Source organism: Phyllobates terribilis, unplaced genomic scaffold (genome assembly GCF_046119375.1).
Source record: "Phyllobates terribilis strain yellow unplaced genomic scaffold, ASM4611937v1 Scaffold_393__1_contigs__length_1774422, whole genome shotgun sequence".
Lineage (NCBI taxonomy): Eukaryota > Metazoa > Chordata > Amphibia > Anura > Dendrobatidae > Phyllobates > Phyllobates terribilis.
In genome coordinates this window covers 1,326,980-1,346,267 of record NW_027363153.1, presented here as the reverse complement: position 1 = coordinate 1,346,267, position 19,288 = coordinate 1,326,980, and the positions used below count along the sequence as shown (strand labels likewise).

Sequence of the window (19,288 nt, the reverse complement as noted above, 5' to 3'; positions counted from 1 at the left end):
TTCTGTTAAACTGTTGCTTATGGCGGTCTCTGTGAGCTTCTCAGCGACATTCAGCCAGCCAGGTATCCTGCCTGCAGTAGATGGAATGTGGCAATGGAACGCTGGCTGCGCGTGTCATAATAGGCTCTGAGCCTTTATATACCTGTGCACAGCAGCAGCCACCTTCAGTCTGCTGCTGGACAGCCAGCAGCAGCAGCAGCAGGAGAGGTATGTAATCAGGAGCCCTCCTGCTAAGGGTAGACAGCTGCTCGTTCCACCCCACCCCCCGCCTTAATTGGTTCTCCTCCCTTCCAACGGTGTTGAGGCGGGTGGGAACAGCAGGGGGTGAAGGTGCTGTGTTTAAAGAGGTGGAGTTATGCAGATCTAAAACGCGTGGATTGCAGCAGCAGCAAGCCGAAAAGTGCAGGCATGTAAGGGATCTAGAGGTTGACAACATGTCTTCTTAACGGGAGTCCAGGAGCTCATCTCCACAAATGGATTTTTCAGGATCCTTGGGTGGCTCCGTAGTTTGAAACCAATTCTGGTTATCGCTTCTCGGCCTTTTGGCTAAGATCAAGTGTAGTATCTGTTCTTATCAGTTTAATATCTGATACGTCCCCTATCTGGGGACCATATATTAAATGGATTTTTAGAACAGGGAGATGGAAAAAGAGCTTGCTCTGTCCACTCCACGCATTGACCTGGTATTGCAGTATCTCCAGGACCGGTGCACCCCTTCTTTAATGCAGTTTCTAAAATCAGAAAGAATTGAATTCAATGTTTTTTGTTCATTTTGCTTGTTTGTCGGATTTTGGGATGGACTCTTTGGCTTTGCTTTTCTTCTCCTCATTGGATTTTTCATGTTCAAAGTTGCAGAAGCCAGATTACAAGCTCATTTTGGTTCAACTTCAGCAACTGTGCATTGCATTGCCATGTAATGTGATGCAATGCTATCTTTCTAGCTCTCCCTTTTTACTTCCTTTTGGATAAACAGACATATTAGGCAAGCATTTTGGAGCTTTCACCTAAATAACTACAGGTGGTGAGATAAGCTGCACAATATAATTGACCTTTCAGTATATTGTTGCACACACACCATCTATTTAGCAAATGCCCTTGTTATCAACAGCAGCCTTTTAAACTCACCTGAGCTAACAGGTATGTGCGCTGGTTACTCTGCTGCGCTTAAAATTTCTTTTTTGGTTTGCTACAATGCCTTTTCTGAAACGTTGTCTCCTTCTGCTGGAACACTGACTTCTTTCATTTAATGCCTGCAGACTATAAAAGAGAACCCAACCCAAAAAGTTTGGTTGATTAGTCTGTGGCATTCTGTTAAACTGTTGCTTATGGCGGTCTCTGTGAGCTTCTCAGCGACATTCAGCCAGCCAGGTATCCTGCCTGCAGTAGATGGAATGTGGCAATGGAACGCTGGCTGCGCGTGTCATAATAGGCTCTGAGCCTTTATATACCTGTGCACAGCAGCAGCCACCTTCAGTCTGCTGCTGGACAGCCAGCAGCAGCAGCAGCAGGAGAGGTATGTAATCAGGAGCCCTCCTGCTAAGGGTAGACAGCTGCTCGTTCCACCCCACCCCCCGCCTTAATTGGTTCTCCTCCCTTCCAACGGTGTTGAGGCGGGTGGGAACAGCAGGGGGTGAAGGTGCTGTGTTTAAAGAGGTGGAGTTATGCAGATCTAAAACGCGTGGATTGCAGCAGCAGCAAGCCGAAAAGTGCAGGCATGTAAGGGATCTAGAGGTTGACAACATGTCTTCTTAACGGGAGTCCAGGAGCTCATCTCCACAAATGGACTTTTCAGGATCCTTGGGTGGCTCCGTAGTTTGAAACCAATTCTGGTTATCGCTTCTCGGCCTTTTGGCTAAGATCAAGTGTAGTATCTGTTCTTATCAGTTTAATATCTGATACGTCCCCTATCTGGGGACCATATATTAAATGGATTTTTAGAACAGGGAGATGGAAAAAGAGCTTGCTCTGTCCACTCCACGCATTGACCTGGTATTGCAGTATCTCCAGGACCGGTGCACCCCTTCTTTAATGCAGTTTCTAAAATCAGAAAGAATTGAATTCAATGTTTTTTGTTCATTTTGCTTGTTTGTCGGATTTTGGGATGCACTCTTTGGCTTTGCTTTTCTTCTCCTCATTGGATTTTTCATGTTCAAAGTTGCAGAAGCCAGATTACAAGCTCATTTTGGTTCAACTTCAGCAACTGTGCATTGCATTGCCATGTAATGTGATGCAATGCTATCTTTCTAGCTCTCCCTTTTTACTTCCTTTTGGATAAACAGACATATTAGGCAAGCATTTTGGAGCTTTCACCTAAATAACTACAGGTGGTGAGATAAGCTGCACAATATAATTGACCTTTCAGTATATTGTTGCACACACACCATCTATTTAGCAAATGCCCTTGTTATCAACAGCAGCCTTTTAAACTCACCTGAGCTAACAGGTATGTGCGCTGGTTACTCTGCTGCGCTTAAAATTTCTTTTTTGGTTTGCTACAATGCCTTTTCTGAAACGTTGTCTCCTTCTGCTGGAACACTGACTTCTTTCATTTAATGCCTGCAGACTATAAAAGAGAACCCAACCCAAAAAGTTTGGTTGATTAGTCTGTGGCATTCTGTTAAACTGTTGCTTATGGCGGTCTCTGTGAGCTTCTCAGCGACATTCAGCCAGCCAGGTATCCTGCCTGCAGTAGATGGAATGTGGCAATGGAACGCTGGCTGCGCGTGTCATAATAGGCTCTGAGCCTTTATATACCTGTGCACAGCAGCAGCCACCTTCTGTCTGCTGCTGGACAGCCAGCAGCAGCAGCAGCAGGAGAGGTATGTAATCAGGAGCCCTCCTGCTAAGGGTAGACAGCTGCTCGTTCCACCCCACCCCCCGCCTTAATTGGTTCTCCTCCCTTCCAACGGTGTTGAGGCGGGTGGGAACAGCAGGGGGTGAAGGTGCTGTGTTTAAAGAGGTGGAGTTATGCAGATCTAAAACGCGTGGATTGCAGCAGCAGCAAGCCGAAAAGTGCAGGCATGTAAGGGATCTAGAGGTTGACAACATGTCTTCTTAACGGGAGTCCAGGAGCTCATCTCCACAAATGGACTTTTCAGGATCCTTGGGTGGCTCCGTAGTTTGAAACCAATTCTGGTTATCGCTTCTCGGCCTTTTGGCTAAGATCAAGTGTAGTATCTGTTCTTATCAGTTTAATATCTGATACGTCCCCTATCTGGGGACCATATATTAAATGGATTTTTAGAACAGGGAGATGGAAAAAGAGCTTGCTCTGTCCACTCCACGCATTTACCTGGTATTGCAGTATCTCCAGGACCGGTGCACCCCTTCTTTAATGCAGTTTCTAAAATCAGAAAGAATTGAATTCAATGTTTTTTGTTCATTTTGCTTGTTTGTCGGATTTTGGGATGGACTCTTTGGCTTTGCTTTTCTTCTCCTCATTGGATTTTTCATGTTCAAAGTTGCAGAAGCCAGATTACAAGCTCATTTTGGTTCAACTTCAGCAACTGTGCATTGCATTGCCATGTAATGTGATGCAATGCTATCTTTCTAGCTCTCCCTTTTTACTTCCTTTTGGATAAACAGACATATTAGGCAAGCATTTTGGAGCTTTCACCTAAATAACTACAGGTGGTGAGATAAGCTGCACAATATAATTGACCTTTCAGTATATTGTTGCACACACACCATCTATTTAGCAAATGCCCTTGTTATCAACAGCAGCCTTTTAAACTCACCTGAGCTAACAGGTATGTGCGCTGGTTACTCTGCTGCGCTTAAAATTTCTTTTTTGGTTTGCTACAATGCCTTTTCTGAAACGTTGTCTCCTTCTGCTGGAACACTGACTTCTTTCATTTAATGCCTGCAGACTATAAAAGAGAACCCAACCCAAAAAGTTTGGTTGATTAGTCTGTGGCATTCTGTTAAACTGTTGCTTATGGCGGTCTCTGTGAGCTTCTCAGCGACATTCAGCCAGCCAGGTATCCTGCCTGCAGTAGATGGAATGTGGCAATGGAACGCTGGCTGCGCGTGTCATAATAGGCTCTGAGCCTTTATATACCTGTGCACAGCAGCAGCCACCTTCAGTCTGCTGCTGGACAGCCAGCAGCAGCAGCAGCAGGAGAGGTATGTAATCAGGAGCCCTCCTGCTAAGGGTAGACAGCTGCTCGTTCCACCCCACCCCCCGCCTTAATTGGTTCTCCTCCCTTCCAACGGTGTTGAGGCGGGTGGGAACAGCAGGGGGTGAAGGTGCTGTGTTTAAAGAGGTGGAGTTATGCAGATCTAAAACGCGTGGATTGCAGCAGCAGCAAGCCGAAAAGTGCAGGCATGTAAGGGATCTAGAGGTTGACAACATGTCTTCTTAACGGGAGTCCAGGAGCTCATCTCCACAAATGGACTTTTCAGGATCCTTGGGTGGCTCCGTAGTTTGAAACCAATTCTGGTTATCGCTTCTCGGCCTTTTGGCTAAGATCAAGTGTAGTATCTGTTCTTATCAGTTTAATATCTGATACGTCCCCTATCTGGGGACCATATATTAAATGGATTTTTAGAACAGGGAGATGGAAAAAGAGCTTGCTCTGTCCACTCCACGCATTGACCTGGTATTGCAGTATCTCCAGGACCGGTGCACCCCTTCTTTAATGCAGTTTCTAAAATCAGAAAGAATTGAATTCAATGTTTTTTGTTCATTTTGCTTGTTTGTCGGATTTTGGGATGGACTCTTTGGCTTTGCTTTTCTTCTCCTCATTGGATTTTTCATGTTCAAAGTTGCAGAAGCCAGATTACAAGCTCATTTTGGTTCAACTTCAGCAACTGTGCATTGCATTGCCATGTAATGTGATGCAATGCTATCTTTCTAGCTCTCCCTTTTTACTTCCTTTTGGATAAACAGACATATTAGGCAAGCATTTTGGAGCTTTCACCTAAATAACTACAGGTGGTGAGATAAGCTGCACAATATAATTGACCTTTCAGTATATTGTTGCACACACACCATCTATTTAGCAAATGCCCTTGTTATCAACAGCAGCCTTTTAAACTCACCTGAGCTAACAGGTATGTGCGCTGGTTACTCTGCTGCGCTTAAAATTTCTTTTTTGGTTTGCTACAATGCCTTTTCTGAAACGTTGTCTCCTTCTGCTGGAACACTGACTTCTTTCATTTAATGCCTGCAGACTATAAAAGAGAACCCAACCCAAAAAGTTTGGTTGATTAGTCTGTGGCATTCTGTTAAACTGTTGCTTATGGCGGTCTCTGTGAGCTTCTCAGCGACATTCAGCCAGCCAGGTATCCTGCCTGCAGTAGATGGAATGTGGCAATGGAACGCTGGCTGCGCGTGTCATAATAGGCTCTGAGCCTTTATATACCTGTGCACAGCAGCAGCCACCTTCAGTCTGCTGCTGGACAGCCAGCAGCAGCAGCAGCAGGAGAGGTATGTAATCAGGAGCCCTCCTGCTAAGGGTAGACAGCTGCTCGTTCCACCCCACCCCCCGCCTTAATTGGTTCTCCTCCCTTCCAACGGTGTTGAGGCGGGTGGGAACAGCAGGGGGTGAAGGTGCTGTGTTTAAAGAGGTGGAGTTATGCAGATCTAAAACGCGTGGATTGCAGCAGCAGCAAGCCGAAAAGTGCAGGCATGTAAGGGATCTAGAGGTTGACAACATGTCTTCTTAACGGGAGTCCAGGAGCTCATCTCCACAAATGGACTTTTCAGGATCCTTGGGTGGCTCTGTAGTTTGAAACCAATTCTGGTTATCGCTTCTCGGCCTTTTGGCTAAGATCAAGTGTAGTATCTGTTCTTATCAGTTTAATATCTGATACGTCCCCTATCTGGGGACCATATATTAAATGGATTTTTAGAACAGGGAGATGGAAAAAGAGCTTGCTCTGTCCACTCCACGCATTGACCTGGTATTGCAGTATCTCCAGGACCGGTGCACCCCTTCTTTAATGCAGTTTCTAAAATCAGAAAGAATTGAATTCAATGTTTTTTGTTCATTTTGCTTGTTTGTCGGATTTTTGATGGACTCTTTGGCTTTGCTTTTCTTCTCCTCATTGGATTTTTCATGTTCAAAGTTGCAGAAGCCAGATTACAAGCTCATTTTGGTTCAACTTCAGCAACTGTGCATTGCATTGCCATGTAATGTGATGCAATGCTATCTTTCTAGCTCTCCCTTTTTACTTCCTTTTGGATAAACAGACATATTAGGCAAGCATTTTGGAGCTTTCACCTAAATAACTACAGGTGGTGAGATAAGCTGCACAATATAATTGACCTTTCAGTATATTGTTGCACACACACCATCTATTTAGCAAATGCCCTTGTTATCAACAGCAGCCTTTTAAACTCACCTGAGCTAACAGGTATGTGCGCTGGTTACTCTGCTGCGCTTAAAATTTCTTTTTTGGTTTGCTACAATGCCTTTTCTGAAACGTTGTCTCCTTCTGCTGGAACACTGACTTCTTTCATTTAATGCCTGCAGACTATAAAAGAGAACCCAACCCAAAAAGTTTGGTTGATTAGTCTGTGGCATTCTGTTAAACTGTTGCTTATGGCGGTCTCTGTGAGCTTCTCAGCGACATTCAGCCAGCCAGGTATCCTGCCTGCAGTAGATGGAATGTGGCAATGGAACGCTGGCTGCGCGTGTCATAATAGGCTCTGAGCCTTTATATACCTGTGCACAGCAGCAGCCACCTTCAGTCTGCTGCTGGACAGCCAGCAGCAGCAGCAGCAGGAGAGGTATGTAATCAGGAGCCCTCCTGCTAAGGGTAGACAGCTGCTCGTTCCACCCCACCCCCCGCCTTAATTGGTTCTCCTCCCTTCCAACGGTGTTGAGGCGGGTGGGAACAGCAGGGGGTGAAGGTGCTGTGTTTAAAGAGGTGGAGTTATGCAGATCTAAAACGCGTGGATTGCAGCAGCAGCAAGCCGAAAAGTGCAGGCATGTAAGGGATCTAGAGGTTGACAACATGTCTTCTTAACGGGAGTCCAGGAGCTCATCTCCACAAATGGACTTTTCAGGATCCTTGGGTGGCTCCGTAGTTTGAAACCAATTCTGGTTATCGCTTCTCGGCCTTTTGGCTAAGATCAAGTGTAGTATCTGTTCTTATCAGTTTAATATCTGATACGTCCCCTATCTGGGGACCATATATTAAATGGATTTTTAGAACAGGGAGATGGAAAAAGAGCTTGCTCTGTCCACTCCACGCATTGACCTGGTATTGCAGTATCTCCAGGACCGGTGCACCCCTTCTTTAATGCAGTTTCTAAAATCAGAAAGAATTGAATTCAATGTTTTTTGTTCATTTTGCTTGTTTGTCGGATTTTGGGATGGACTCTTTGGCTTTGCTTTTCTTCTCCTCATTGGATTTTTCATGTTCAAAGTTGCAGAAGCCAGATTACAAGCTCATTTTGGTTCAACTTCAGCAACTGTGCATTGCATTGCCATGTAATGTGATGCAATCTAGCTCTCCCTTTTTACTTCCTTTTGGATAAACAGACATATTAGGCAAGCATTTTGGAGCTTTCACCTAAATAACTACAGGTGGTGAGATAAGCTGCACAATATAATTGACCTTTCAGTATATTGTTGCACACACACCATCTATTTAGCAAATGCCCTTGTTATCAACAGCAGCCTTTTAAACTCACCTGAGCTAACAGGTATGTGCGCTGGTTACTCTGCTGCGCTTAAAATTTCTTTTTTGGTTTGCTACAATGCCTTTTCTGAAACGTTGTCTCCTTCTGCTGGAACACTGACTTCTTTCATTTAATGCCTGCAGACTATAAAAGAGAACCCAACCCAAAAAGTTTGGTTGATTAGTCTGTGGCATTCTGTTAAACTGTTGCTTATGGTGGTCTCTGTGAGCTTCTCAGCGACATTCAGCCAGCCAGGTATCCTGCCTGCAGTAGATGGAATGTGGCAATGGAACGCTGGCTGCGCGTGTCATAATAGGCTCTGAGCCTTTATATACCTGTGCACAGCAGCAGCCACCTTCAGTCTGCTGCTGGACAGCCAGCAGCAGCAGCAGCAGGAGAGGTATGTAATCAGGAGCCCTCCTGCTAAGGGTAGACAGCTGCTCGTTCCACCCCACCCCCCGCCTTAATTGGTTCTCCTCCCTTCCAACGGTGTTGAGGCGGGTGGGAACAGCAGGGGGTGAAGGTGCTGTGTTTAAAGAGGTGGAGTTATGCAGATCTAAAACGCGTGGATTGCAGCAGCAGCAAGCCGAAAAGTGCAGGCATGTAAGGGATCTAGAGGTTGACAACATGTCTTCTTAACGGGAGTCCAGGAGCTCATCTCCACAAATGGACTTTTCAGGATCCTTGGGTGGCTCCGTAGTTTGAAACCAATTCTGGTTATCGCTTCTCGGCCTTTTGGCTAAGATCAAGTGTAGTATCTGTTCTTATCAGTTTAATATCTGATACGTCCCCTATCTGGGGACCATATATTAAATGGATTTTTAGAACAGGGAGATGGAAAAAGAGCTTGCTCTGTCCACTCCACGCATTGACCTGGTATTGCAGTATCTCCAGGACCGGTGCACCCCTTCTTTAATGCAGTTTCTAAAATCAGAAAGAATTGAATTCAATGTTTTTTGTTCATTTTGCTTGTTTGTCGGATTTTGGGATGGACTCTTTGGCTTTGCTTTTCTTCTCCTCATTGGATTTTTCATGTTCAAAGTTGCAGAAGCCAGATTACAAGCTCATTTTGGTTCAACTTCAGCAACTGTGCATTGCATTGCCATGTAATGTGATGCAATGCTATCTTTCTAGCTCTCCCTTTTTACTTCCTTTTGGATAAACAGACATATTAGGCAAGCATTTTGGAGCTTTCACCTAAATAACTACAGGTGGTGAGATAAGCTGCACAATATAATTGACCTTTCAGTATATTGTTGCACACACACCATCTATTTAGCAAATGCCCTTGTTATCAACAGCAGCCTTTTAAACTCACCTGAGCTAACAGGTATGTGCGCTGGTTACTCTGCTGCGCTTAAAATTTCTTTTTTGGTTTGCTACAATGCCTTTTCTGAAACGTTGTCTCCTTCTGCTGGAACACTGACTTCTTTCATTTAATGCCTGCAGACTATAAAAGAGAACCCAACCCAAAAAGTTTGGTTGATTAGTCTGTGGCATTCTGTTAAACTGTTGCTTATGGCGGTCTCTGTGAGCTTCTCAGCGACATTCAGCCAGCCAGGTATCCTGCCTGCAGTAGATGGAATGTGGCAATGGAACGCTGGCTGCGCGTGTCATAATAGGCTCTGAGCCTTTATATACCTGTGCACAGCAGCAGCCACCTTCAGTCTGCTGCTGGACAGCCAGCAGCAGCAGCAGCAGGAGAGGTATGTAATCAGGAGCCCTCCTGCTAAGGGTAGACAGCTGCTCGTTCCACCCCACCCCCCGCCTTAATTGGTTCTCCTCCCTTCCAACGGTGTTGAGGCGGGTGGGAACAGCAGGGGGTGAAGGTGCTGTGTTTAAAGAGGTGGAGTTATGCAGATCTAAAACGCGTGGATTGCAGCAGCAGCAAGCCGAAAAGTGCAGGCATGTAAGGGATCTCGAGGTTGACAACATGTCTTCTTAACGGGAGTCCAGGAGCTCATCTCCACAAATGGACTTTTCAGGATCCTTGGGTGGCTCCGTAGTTTGAAACCAATTCTGGTTATCGCTTCTCGGCCTTTTGGCTAAGATCAAGTGTAGTATCTGTTCTTATCAGTTTAATATCTGATACGTCCCCTATCTGGGGACCATATATTAAATGGATTTTTAGAACAGGGAGATGGAAAAAGAGCTTGCTCTGTCCACTCCACGCATTGACCTGGTATTGCAGTATCTCCAGGACCGGTGCACCCCTTCTTTAATGCAGTTTCTAAAATCAGAAAGAATTGAATTCAATGTTTTTTGTTCATTTTGCTTGTTTGTCGGATTTTGGGATGGACTCTTTGGCTTTGCTTTTCTTCTCCTCATTGGATTTTTCATGTTCAAAGTTGCAGAAGCCAGATTACAAGCTCATTTTGGTTCAACTTCAGCAACTGTGCATTGCATTGCCATGTAATGTGATGCAATGCTATCTTTCTAGCTCTCCCTTTTTACTTCCTTTTGGATAAACAGACATATTAGGCAAGCATTTTGGAGCTTTCACCTAAATAACTACAGGTGGTGAGATAAGCTGCACAATATAATTGACCTTTCAGTATATTGTTGCACACACACCATCTATTTAGCAAATGCCCTTGTTATCAACAGCAGCCTTTTAAACTCACCTGAGCTAACAGGTATGTGCGCTGGTTACTCTGCTGCGCTTAAAATTTCTTTTTTGGTTTGCTACAATGCCTTTTCTGAAACGTTGTCTCCTTCTGCTGGAACACTGACTTCTTTCATTTAATGCCTGCAGACTATAAAAGAGAACCCAACCCAAAAAGTTTGGTTGATTAGTCTGTGGCATTCTGTTAAACTGTTGCTTATGGCGGTCTCTGTGAGCTTCTCAGCGACATTCAGCCAGCCAGGTATCCTGCCTGCAGTAGATGGAATGTGGCAATGGAACGCTGGCTGCGCGTGTCATAATAGGCTCTGAGCCTTTATATACCTGTGCACAGCAGCAGCCACCTTCAGTCTGCTGCTGGACAGCCAGCAGCAGCAGCAGCAGGAGAGGTATGTAATCAGGAGCCCTCCTGCTAAGGGTAGACAGCTGCTCGTTCCACCCCACCCCCCGCCTTAATTGGTTCTCCTCCCTTCCAACGGTGTTGAGGCGGGTGGGAACAGCAGGGGGTGAAGGTGCTGTGTTTAAAGAGGTGGAGTTATGCAGATCTAAAACGCGTGGATTGCAGCAGCAGCAAGCCGAAAAGTGCAGGCATGTAAGGGATCTAGAGGTTGACAACATGTCTTCTTAACGGGAGTCCAGGAGCTCATCTCCACAAATGGACTTTTCAGGATCCTTGGGTGGCTCCGTAGTTTGAAACCAATTCTGGTTATCGCTTCTCGGCCTTTTGGCTAAGATCAAGTGCTTTATTGCAGGAGATCGTGGTTGAAGGGCACTCGGGTACCCCTCTCCTTGGCCTGGCAGGATCGTCCACTTTGGTGGACTTAACCTGCTTGCTGCTATTAGGGAGAGGGCTTAGTCCCAGGGTAACGAGTTGCGATCCCCCAGCTTCCAGGTGTTTTTCGCTGCAAGAACACTGGGAGCGCAGATTGCAAGCGGCTGCAACTTGCAACCTTGTTGCGTTTTTCCATGGAGGTTGACCCTAACCTCGTGCCTCTTTATGCGAGGCTAAAAAACTCTATCCGAGTTCACTTCACGGCGGGTGGCTCGGATATGAGGAAATTAGGGTATGTAGTCCAGGACGTGCTCAGGAACCTTCTTGGCGTACAAAGGAATGAAATTCTCTCCATCCAGGATTATCCCAGAAGAGGTGACTATGACATCACATTCACCGGAGAAGGTATTTTTAGAGATGTACTAGAAAAGTTAAAAAAAGTTGAAAATAGTCCTGTTTTGAAAGGGATACAAATTGTTGAGCACGTCCTGGATGAGGTAAGACTGGTTATTGTAAAAATATTTTCGCCCTTTGTTTCTGCTCCAGAAGTAATGTCATTTCTAGCAATTCATTTTAAAAGTGTTAAATGTATTGGGAAGATATTAAACGAATATAACATATGGACATCTAAGTGGAAATTCCTTGTGAAGTGTACAAGAGATCCAAATACACCAGGTGGTATACGGCTCCCCCCTGCCCGTTTCAAAATTGGGCAAACAAATGGGGATTTCTTCTTTTCTGGGATGCCAGTATATTGCAGAAATTGTGGGCGCTATGGTCATTCAAAAGAAAACTGTCATGTATCATGTAGAAATTGTGCTAGTGAAGAACATGAGACAAAAGAATGCCCTAAGGAAAAGAAATGCAGTTTTTGCCAGACTCCAGGTCACTTTTATTTTTCTTGCCCTCACAGATTTCGGGAAGATGAGCAAAAGGGGAAGTCCAAGACGTCCGATCAAGGACCAAAAGATCAGACCACCCCTCAGGAGGAGGAACAACAACCTGGAGCATCTGGAGACAATAAGGGCGTACCAAATAGTGAAGTGTCTCCAGAGTCTATGACAGGTAAAATACCAAATCCCAAAACCTGGCTGCAGGACCTGCGGGAGTCCAAAAGGAGGGCTGAGAAGGAGCAGAAGGGCACTACTGGTAAGGTCAAAAGGGACCGGCAAAAGGCCGACACAGAAGCCCATGCCCAGTCTGGGTCTCCTAGTGCTGAGGGCGCTGAGTGGATAAAGGTGGGTCCTAAGAAAAAGAAAAAGGGTGGTTCGGAGGAGGCAGCAGGAGGTGAACAGATGGACACTTCTCCAGAAGGGGACGTGGACGCTGGACCCTCAGGGGTTTCGGTCTCCGCTGCTACAGGTGGGGACCGGGATCTTGCTGCCTCTGAAGAGTCAGAGGCTCTGCCTTGTGCGCAACCTCCTCCTATAGGACGACCTTCTACAGGTCAAACAGGGGCGGCGGAACCCCTCGGGGACCCACCTGATGAGGAACTGCATGGCCAGCCAATGGAGACCCAGCGGGTTCTGCCAGCCAGCCCTCCGAGCTATGCCAGTGTAGCGTCGGGTTTATATAAATGTGGTAATCTTTCCTCCTCCACGGAGACTCTCGTGACGATACTATCAGATGAGGAGGGAGGCGTAAGCCCAGTGGTCTGATCAGGTTCATCGGACAGGTAAATCCGTTGCTCTTAGTTACCTAAGTAAAATTTCTACATTTTCTAATGATGGCTGAACTGAAAGGTATTTCCCTCAACGTGAGAGGCATAAAATCTAACACGAGAAGAACTGCTCTTTTTAATTTTTTTACGTGTTTTACTGCATCTGTATTTTTTCTGCAAGAATGTAATATCCCACATGAAATGTCATATCAAAAATATAAAGATGAGTGGAAGTGTGGGCCATCTGTCTGGTCCGGATCGAATGCTGCAGGATCAGCGGGTGTAGCCATACTTTTTAAAGGGAACGTTTTAATTGATTTTATTCAGGAAATTTTACCAGGTCGTATTTTATTAGTGAAAGCTTTTATTGATGGTATTAGATGGCAGTTTTTAAATTTTTATGGATCCCCAGAGAAAAATGAAAGAGCCGAAATGCTTGATCTTTTACCATTATTTATTAATAACTCTGAACCTTTTATCTTAGCAGGGGATTTTAATTGTGTTTTTAAAGGTGAAAACCGGCGCTCCAGCTCTGTAAGCAGGAACTACGATAAAACCTCAGGTATGCTACATGATATAGTCAAAGATGCTAAATTGATAGACATATATAAAGAGTGTCATAATGACAGCACAGAGGACGCCGGTTTCACTTGGAGCAATGCTAATTGTAGCTCTAGGATTGATTTTATTTTTGGTTCAGATAAAACAATACCTGCCAAATGTGAAGTTTTAACTAATATATTTTCAGACCATAAACTTTTATCCTTTACCATAAAAGTAAATGACAACAAAAAATGTGGTAAGAAAAGCTGGAAAATGAATGTATCCCTTTTAACCGACCCGCAGATTTTATCAGATTTTATTGAGTTTTATAGGAAATGTAGAAAAGGGAAAAAAACAAATGAGACTATGAGTGTATGGTGGGATAGAATGAAAGTAAAAATAAAAGACTTTTTTATTAAAAAGAGTATATGTAGAGCCAAAGAAAAATATGAAGAATATAGAATTTTAAATACCCGCCTACAAACATTATTTAAGCTCAGAGACAATGGGATAGATGTACAACTTGATATTTCAAACTTAAAAGAAGAGATTTCAAAATGGCTAGAACAAAAAGGAAAAGAGATCATTTTTCGTTCTAGAGTACAACATATAGAAGAAAATGAAAAGTGTTCCAGATATTTTTTTAGGAAAAATAAAAAAGAAAAAGTGATAATTGACCATATAGATGGTGAGAATAATATAAAAAATATGCTGGGTAAAGTTTAGGTTTTTTTTTCTAATCTATTTAATGGAAAAAATATAGATAATAAATTAATGGATGATTCGCTGCAAGGACTAACAGCTGTTTTAGATCCCGCATCCCAAGAGTTTTTATCCCAAGTTTTAATGGAACAAGAAGTGTTAAAAACTATTAAAAGTTTTAAAACTGGAAAGGTCCCTGGTCCTGATGGCATCCCAATAGAATTTTATGTATGTTTTTATGATATTTTAAAAGATGATTTGTTTTATTTGTTTACTGAGGTTTTTAATAATAAGGTTTTATTAAATTCCTGGAAGAAAGGTGAAGTCTCCCTCCTATACAAAAAAGGCGATAAATCAAAATTAGAAAACTGGAGACCAATAACACTTTTAAATTGTGACTATAAAATAATGGCTAAAATTTGTGCAAATCGTCTAAAAGAAGTCATCAGCAAAGTTATTCATTCTAATCAAGTGTGTGGGGTGCCGGGGCGCAGTATATGGGACAATCTGAATTTAGTGAAAGACTGTATTGAGGATGTGAAAGACAGAAAGGGGAAAATGGCGATTTTATCTATTGATTTTGAAAAAGCATTTGACCGTGTCTCACACTTTTATCTTTTTAAAGTTTTAGAGAAAATGGGCATACCAGAAGGGTTTTTACTATCGCTTAAAGCATTTTACAAGGATTGTACAAGTAAGATTTTAGTGAATGGTTTTAAGACACAAGAGGTATTTTTACGGTCAGGGGTGAAACAGGGATGCCCTCTGTCCCCCCTACTGTTTATCTGTGCACTGGAACCAATGTTATGTGCAATACGCCAAAATAAACAGATATGCGGTGTCCCTCTGCCTGGAAGCGGTGGTTTGGAGGCCAAGGTTGTAGGCTACATGGATGACGTGGCGGTCTTGTGTACAGATGCACCATCACTTACGGCCACTCTCCATCAAGTGCAATCCTTTTGTCTAGCTTCTGGTTTTAAAATCAATTTTAATAAGTGTAACATTTTAAGTGTTGGGGGGATGATTTTACGTGATGTACCAATTAATGTCTCCGAATCCATTTCCATTTTAGGTATATCATTCACTGAAAATAATGATGGTTATAATAGTTGGGAAACAGTTACACAGAAAGTAAATACGAAAATATGTATGTGGAACATGAGGAGACTTACAATGGAGGGTAAAGTATTGGTTTTAAAGATGGTGATTTTACCTCTTTTATTGTATCTTAGCATGGTTTTCCCCCCGCCTGTTAATGTTTTAAAAAAGATAACCAAAACCTGTTTTACCTTCTTTTGGAACTCAAAAATGGAAAAGCTGAAAAGAGAAATCGTGATGAAATCAAAAGTAAAAGGTGGTAAAGATTTTCCAGATTTTAATAGGTTTCTTTTAATCCATCTGTTCGTTTACTGTTTTAATGCCCTTTTTAAGAATCACTATTGGTCCTTTTTTATGCGTTTTAATACAGGATTTTTTATGAGAAAGTTTGGATGGTATGAAGTTAATATATCTGTGCCCCATGCTTTTAATTTGTCAACGCATTATGAGATTTTAAGGAAAATAGTGTCCGATTTTAATTTAGGGACTAAGAAAATAGAGGAATTAAGAAATAGTAAGAAACTAATTAAAGAAATACGTAAAAGTGAGGAAATATGTAATGTTGACAGATATGATGATGACAAATCTATGTCTATCTGGAAAATGATTAACGTTTTTTATCTTTTTAATGAACAGAGAGATCTGGCTTGGAGTTGCATGCACCGCTGTCTTCCTTGCCGGGCATTCCAATACAGAAGAGGATTTGTGAGGTCTGCCATCTGCCCAAGAGCCGGATGCCAAGACGAGGAAACGGTGGAACATCTATTATGGACATGTAATTTTGCAAAGGATTTCTGGAGAAGACTGCTCCCCCTACTGGAAAGGGTGGCAGACCTCAAGGACTTTACATATAAAACTGTGCTATACGGACTTATGGAATGCCCCACAATGGACCAGTACACAATGGCTTGGAAGACAGTGAACTGCGCCAAGTCATCTCTCTGGAAAGCGCGCAACATTGCTATTTTTAAACAAGATGTTTTATCAGTGAATGATGTTTTAAGTTTATGTTTATGTGAAATGTATACTTATTATTTAATTGACAAAAAGAAGAATGTACATATTTCCAAAAAATGGCTTGTTGACCAATGGAACCTAATTATTTAAAATCTTTGTATTTTTTTGTTTTGTAAATTTCATTTGTCTTTTAACGTTTGGTATTTGTGTAATTATGCTTGTAATTTGTTAAAGTTTTAATAAACGGTTTTATCCCTCTGCAGGGGATAGCCAAATTAAAAAAAAAAAAAAAATCTGTTCTTATCAGTTTAATATCTGATACGTCCCCTATCTGGGGACCATATATTAAATGGATTTTTAGAACAGGGAGATGGAAAAAGAGCTTGCTCTGTCCACTCCACGCATTGACCTGGTATTGCAGTATCTCCAGGACCGGTGCACCCCTTCTTTAATGCAGTTTCTAAAATCAGAAAGAATTGAATTCAATGTTTTTTGTTCATTTTGCTTGTTTGTCGGATTTTGGGATGGACTCTTTGGCTTTGCTTTTCTTCTCCTCATTGGATTTTTCATGTTCAAAGTTGCAGAAGCCAGATTACAAGCTCATTTTGGTTCAACTTCAGCAACTGTGCATTGCATTGCCATGTAATGTGATGCAATGCTATCTTTCTAGCTCTCCCTTTTTACTTCCTTTTGGATAAACAGACATATTAGGCAAGCATTTTGGAGCTTTCACCTAAATAACTACAGGTGGTGAGATAAGCTGCACAATATAATTGACCTTTCAGTATATTGTTGCACACACACCATCTATTTAGCAAATGCCCTTGTTATCAACAGCAGCCTTTTAAACTCACCTGAGCTAACAGGTATGTGCGCTGGTTACTCTGCTGCGCTTAAAATTTCTTTTTTGGTTTGCTACAATGCCTTTTCTGAAACGTTGTCTCCTTCTGCTGGAACACTGACTTCTTTCATTTAATGCCTGCAGACTATAAAAGAGAACCCAACCCAAAAAGTTTGGTTGATTAGTCTGTGGCATTCTGTTAAACTGTTGCTTATGGCGGTCTCTGTGAGCTTCTCAGCGACATTCAGCCAGCCAGGTATCCTGCCTGCAGTAGATGGAATGTGGCAATGGAACGCTGGCTGCGCGTGTCATAATAGGCTCTGAGCCTTTATATACCTGTGCACAGCAGCAGCCACCTTCAGTCTGCTGCTGGACAGCCAGCAGCAGCAGCAGCAGGAGAGGTATGTAATCAGGAGCCCTCCTGCTAAGGGTAGACAGCTGCTCGTTCCACCCCACCCCCCGCCTTAATTGGTTCTCCTCCCTTCCAACGGTGTTGAGGCGGGTGGGAACAGCAGGGGGTGAAGGTGCTGTGTTTAAAGAGGTGGAGTTATGCAGATCTAAAACGCGTGGATTGCAGCAGCAGCAAGCCGAAAAGTGCAGGCATGTAAGGGATCTAGAGGTTGACAACATGTCTTCTTAACGGGAGTCCAGGAGCTCATCTCCACAAATGGACTTTTCAGGATCCTTGGGTGGCTCCGTAGTTTGAAACCAATTCTGGTTATCGCTTCTCGGCCTTTTGGCTAAGATCAAGTGTAGTATCTGTTCTTATCAGTTTAATATCTGATACGTCCCCTATCTGGGGACCATATATTAAATGGATTTTTAGAACAGGGAGATGGAAAAAGAGCTTGCTCTGTCCACTCCACGCATTGACCTGGTATTGCAGTATCTCCAGGACCGGTGCACCCCTTCTTTAATGCAGTTTCTAAAATCAGAAAGAATTGAATTCAATGTTTTTTGTTCATTTTGCTTGTTTGTCGGATTTTGGGATGGACTCTTTGGCTTTGCTTTTCTTCTCCTCATTGGATTTTTCATGTTCAAAGTTGCAGAAGCCAGATTACAAGCTCATTTTGGTTCAACTTCAGCAACTGTGCATTGCATTGCCATGTAATGTGATGCAATGCTATCTTTCTAGCTCTCCCTTTTTACTTCCTTTTGGATAAACAGACATATTAGGCAAGCATTTTGGAGCTTTCACCTAAATAACTACAGGTGGTGAGATAAGCTGCACAATATAATTGACCTTTCAGTATATTGTTGCACACACACCATCTATTTAGCAAATGCCCTTGTTATCAACAGCAGCCTTTTAAACTCACCTGAGCTAACAGGTATGTGCGCTGGTTACTCTGCTGCGCTTAAAATTTCTTTTTTGGTTTGCTACAATGCCTTTTCTGAAACGTTGTCTCCTTCTGCTGGAACACTGACTTCTTTCATTTAATGCCTGCAGACTATAAAAGAGAACCCAACCCAAAAAGTTTGGTTGATTAGTCTGTGGCATTCTGTTAAACTGTTGCTTATGGCGGTCTCTGTGAGCTTCTCAGCGACATTCAGCCAGCCAGGTATCCTGCCTGCAGTAGATGGAATGTGGCAATGGAACGCTGGCTGCGCGTGTCATAATAGGCTCTGAGCCTTTATATACCTGTGCACAGCAGCAGCCACCTTCAGTCTGCTGCTGGACAGCCAGCAGCAGCAGCAGCAGGAGAGGTATGTAATCAGGAGCCCTCCTGCTAAGGGTAGACAGCTGCTCGTTCCACCCCACCCCCCGCCTTAATTGGTTCTCCTCCCTTCCAACGGTGTTGAGGCGGGTGGGAACAGCAGGGGGTGAAGGTGCTGTGTTTAAAGAGGTGGAGTTATGCAGATCTAAAACGCGTGGATTGCAGCAGCAGCAAGCCGAAAAGTGCAGGCATGTAAGGGATCTAGAGGTTGACAACATGTCTTCTTAACGGGAGTCCAGGAGCTCATCTCCACAAATGGACTTTTCAGGATCCTTGGGTGGCTCCGTAGTTTGAAACCAATTCTGGTTATCGCTTCTCGGCCTTTTGGCTAAGATCAAGTGTAGTATCTGTTCTTATCAGTTTAATATCTGATACGTCCCCTATCTGGGGACCATATATTAAATGGATTTTTAGAACAGGGAGATGGAAAAAGAGCTTGCTCTGTCCACTCCACGCATTGACCTGGTATTGCAGTATCTCCAGGACCGGTGCACCCCTTCTTTAATGCAGTTTCTAAAATCAGAAAGAATTGAATTCAATGTTTTTTGTTCATTTTGCTTGTTTGTCGGATTTTGGGATGGACTCTTTGGCTTTGCTTTTCTTCTCCTCATTGGATTTTTCATGTTCAAAGTTGCAGAAGCCAGATTACAAGCTCATTTTGGTTCAACTTCAGCAACTGTGCATTGCATTGCCATGTAATGTGATGCAATGCTATCTTTCTAGCTCTCCCTTTTTACTTCC

The 19,288-nt window shown here is 43.3% G+C and overlaps 11 non-coding genes across 11 annotated transcripts; all 11 read left to right on the top strand.

The window, feature by feature from the left end:
• Positions 1–526: 526 nt before the first annotated feature.
• Positions 527–717, top strand: LOC141224866 (U2 spliceosomal RNA). Its single transcript, XR_012292197.1, has one exon. It is a non-coding gene; the product is annotated as a U2 spliceosomal RNA (small nuclear RNA).
• Positions 718–1,832: 1,115 nt separating this feature from the next.
• LOC141224865 (U2 spliceosomal RNA) lies at positions 1,833–2,023 on the top strand. Its single transcript, XR_012292196.1, has one exon. It is a non-coding gene; the product is annotated as a U2 spliceosomal RNA (small nuclear RNA).
• Positions 2,024–3,138: 1,115 nt separating this feature from the next.
• LOC141225067 (U2 spliceosomal RNA) lies at positions 3,139–3,329 on the top strand. The gene has a single exon (XR_012292392.1). It is a non-coding gene; the product is annotated as a U2 spliceosomal RNA (small nuclear RNA).
• Positions 3,330–4,444: 1,115 nt separating this feature from the next.
• On the top strand, positions 4,445–4,635 carry LOC141224864 (U2 spliceosomal RNA). The gene has a single exon (XR_012292195.1). It is a non-coding gene; the product is annotated as a U2 spliceosomal RNA (small nuclear RNA).
• Positions 4,636–5,750: 1,115 nt separating this feature from the next.
• Positions 5,751–5,941, top strand: LOC141224863 (U2 spliceosomal RNA). The gene has a single exon (XR_012292194.1). It is a non-coding gene; the product is annotated as a U2 spliceosomal RNA (small nuclear RNA).
• Positions 5,942–7,055: 1,114 nt separating this feature from the next.
• On the top strand, positions 7,056–7,246 carry LOC141224862 (U2 spliceosomal RNA). The gene has a single exon (XR_012292193.1). It is a non-coding gene; the product is annotated as a U2 spliceosomal RNA (small nuclear RNA).
• A 1,106-nt stretch (positions 7,247–8,352) lies between these two features.
• Positions 8,353–8,543, top strand: LOC141224861 (U2 spliceosomal RNA). The gene has a single exon (XR_012292192.1). It is a non-coding gene; the product is annotated as a U2 spliceosomal RNA (small nuclear RNA).
• A 1,115-nt stretch (positions 8,544–9,658) lies between these two features.
• Positions 9,659–9,849, top strand: LOC141224860 (U2 spliceosomal RNA). Its single transcript, XR_012292191.1, has one exon. It is a non-coding gene; the product is annotated as a U2 spliceosomal RNA (small nuclear RNA).
• A 6,390-nt stretch (positions 9,850–16,239) lies between these two features.
• Positions 16,240–16,434, top strand: LOC141224449 (U2 spliceosomal RNA). Its single transcript, XR_012291866.1, has one exon. It is a non-coding gene; the product is annotated as a U2 spliceosomal RNA (small nuclear RNA).
• Positions 16,435–17,549: 1,115 nt separating this feature from the next.
• On the top strand, positions 17,550–17,740 carry LOC141224859 (U2 spliceosomal RNA). The gene has a single exon (XR_012292190.1). It is a non-coding gene; the product is annotated as a U2 spliceosomal RNA (small nuclear RNA).
• Positions 17,741–18,855: 1,115 nt separating this feature from the next.
• On the top strand, positions 18,856–19,046 carry LOC141224858 (U2 spliceosomal RNA). Its single transcript, XR_012292189.1, has one exon. It is a non-coding gene; the product is annotated as a U2 spliceosomal RNA (small nuclear RNA).
• The last annotated feature ends 242 nt before the right edge of the window (positions 19,047–19,288 follow it).